At 38.6% G+C, this 2410-nt stretch overlaps 1 protein-coding gene across 14 annotated transcripts in view; it reads right to left on the reverse strand.

The window, feature by feature from the left end:
• Positions 1 to 945, reverse strand: part of LOC127944770 (NACHT, LRR and PYD domains-containing protein 12) — a 108871-nt gene extending 107926 nt beyond the window's left edge. For 6 of the 14 annotated variants that reach the window (XM_052541106.1, XM_052541098.1, XM_052541099.1 and 3 more), the window contains exon 1: positions 845 to 898. The gene's annotated coding sequence lies outside the window, so the exon portion shown is untranslated. Of the gene's footprint in view, positions 1 to 844 lie in introns of all 14 variants that reach the window. The other 8 variants (XM_052541063.1, XM_052541071.1, XM_052541047.1 and 5 more) reach the window with 3 other exon arrangements.
• Positions 946 to 2410: the final 1465 nt, after the last annotated feature.

Consider the following 2410-nt stretch of genomic DNA (forward strand, 5'->3'; position numbering starts at 1 on the left):
ATAAAAAAGTGCATAAAGTTCAATAAAAAAAGATTTTGGTTTCTGTTTGGTTTTATAAGCTAATTTGTATTATTTGGTTAACATGTTTATGTATGAGTCAAGTATTTTTTTTCTCTATTAATGCAATTTTAAAAAAGAGGGAGTACACAAGATAAATTCACAAAAACAGGACCCTACAGATAATACTGACAAAAAAACTTTTTTTGCACTTACATAAATTTTGATTACTTGGTGGTTGCAGTGCAATGCCCTGTAAAAAGAGAAATAAGAAAAAGAAGGAGAGGGAGCGACAGCAGGCAGCCAAGGGTAGCAGCTCACTTACTTCATGGATCAGGCCAGTTTGTTGCAGGGAAGAAGAAAAGGAAGGACGTAGTAATTCAGATGTAGAGAGAGAAGTGATAAATAATGTACAAGAATTTGCTGGTGAACAAGATACAGGAGCCTCTGCAGGCTTTTGAGACTATTATTTTGTGTTATTGAATTTGTCATGAAGATGTGAGCATTTCTTCCTTTTATGCAGGCTTACTAAATAATCTTTATATAAAAAAAGGGAGGGGGGTGCCCTTTTTCAGTTTCAGCACATGCCCCTCAAAAGGTCTGTGCACGGCCCTGTGTGTTGTCACTGCTGCAGACTCCCATATATACAAATGAATTATTCGAAAAACATCATTTTCGTGCAGGATGCCCCTCCCTAGTGTAGGCCCCTGGAATTCAGCCCGTACGATAATCGCCCCTGAATGTACATTATATATGTCTGTTTATGACCTAATTGTTTAGTAAATTATATGTAACTGTATTTAAACTGTATTGATATTACAGCTATGAAACGTTATAAAGAACTTACCATAAGATGTGAAGGAAGGCATTTGCTGGTTTTGAATCCTGCGAGACGGGGTCTATTTATCCGATGTTAAGTGCTTTTACTTTCACTTTATTGAGGCTTCTTCTTCTGGTACTGTTTAATAGTGGTTGAAAAGCCAAATAATTGTGTATTTGCGCCACCGACTGGACTAGAGTGTGAAGCGGCAATAATTTGGAAAAAAAGACCGAACGAAATAGAACTAATCATTTATCTTTGTGTTTTAGACTGACTTACATTACGGTTTAATAGATCTGGTAGATTAAAAGGGGTTAAAACTTGGGTTAAACCTATATCTCTCTACTTCTTAAGCAACTCCTGTTTTCCCGTTCTAAATACAGCACAATGCAGTACTTGCTCAGGTGTTTCTATTTCACTACAGGACATGGGTTCACAATCCTGTCTGATGTTTCCCTGTTTTGAATGATGAATTACGTAAAAAAAGTTTTGAAATAAACCTGTCTTCTTTTCTGCAGTTGAAACATATTCTTCTTTTACTTCTTTTTGTTGTTTTCCCGTCCCATTTAACTTTTTATTCATGAGTTCTTTGATTTTTCCTGATTTATCTCTGCTTTACCCAATGGCATCTGAACTTCAATATTCGTTCACAACAAATGCAACGTTTAGGACTCCTAAAATGCCAGGGGTATTAAAGTGAAGTAAAACATTTTGTAACAATTTAAGGGTGCATTTACTTTATCCCTTGTTAATGCAAACCTTACCATCGGTGGACACTCTGGAGCTTTTCTGGTCTGGTGTCAGCTCTGTACAAAAGATGCATTTATTTTGTTTGCCATAATGCTCAGGATTTATTTATAGATTTTGTTTGTGGTTTTGTGTTTGCTTACACAAGGGGTATTTTGTGCCAATCTGCAATGAGGTGAAATTGGAGTTTTGTGTGATTGTGTTTTTGTGCTGCTGAAGAGCACTTGTTCGTGTTTTCCACTAGATGGAGCCACCTTGTTTAGTTAGGAGTCAGTAATTTAGGCCAGCTATATAACTATAAAACCACAGATGAGTGTGTAGAACCGGGGTTCTCAATTGTGGCCCTCAAGATCCATTTTCCTGCAAAGTTTAGCTCCAACCCTGATTAAACACAAGCTAACCAAGTTCTTCAGGTGTACTAGAGAGTCAGTTGAGTTTGATCAAAGTTGGAGCTAAACTCAGCAGAAAAAAATAGATCTCAGAGTTGAGAACCCCTGGTGTAAAAGTTTTGAACACACATTAGTTTTGGTCTGTGCCTCTGTTTCAAGTGCTTTGTAAACCTCACGGAAATATATATGAGACTTAATAATTCCTTTATATAGTTCTTTTCTAGGCACTGAAAGCGCTTTACATTGTCTCATCCACCACTGGTGTGCAGCATCCACCTGGATGATGTGACGGCAGCCATAGTGCACCAGAACGCCCACCACACAAGCCCCCTGCTGGCCTCACTAGCACCTCTTCCAGCAGCAAGCTAGTTTTCCCAGGAGGTCTCCCATCCAGGTACTGACCAGGCTCAGCCCTGCTTAGCTTCAGTGGGAAACTGGTCTTGGTCTCCAGGGGGAA

The sequence above is a fragment of the Carassius gibelio genome, chromosome A3 (assembly GCF_023724105.1).
Source record: "Carassius gibelio isolate Cgi1373 ecotype wild population from Czech Republic chromosome A3, carGib1.2-hapl.c, whole genome shotgun sequence".
Lineage (NCBI taxonomy): Eukaryota > Metazoa > Chordata > Actinopteri > Cypriniformes > Cyprinidae > Carassius > Carassius gibelio.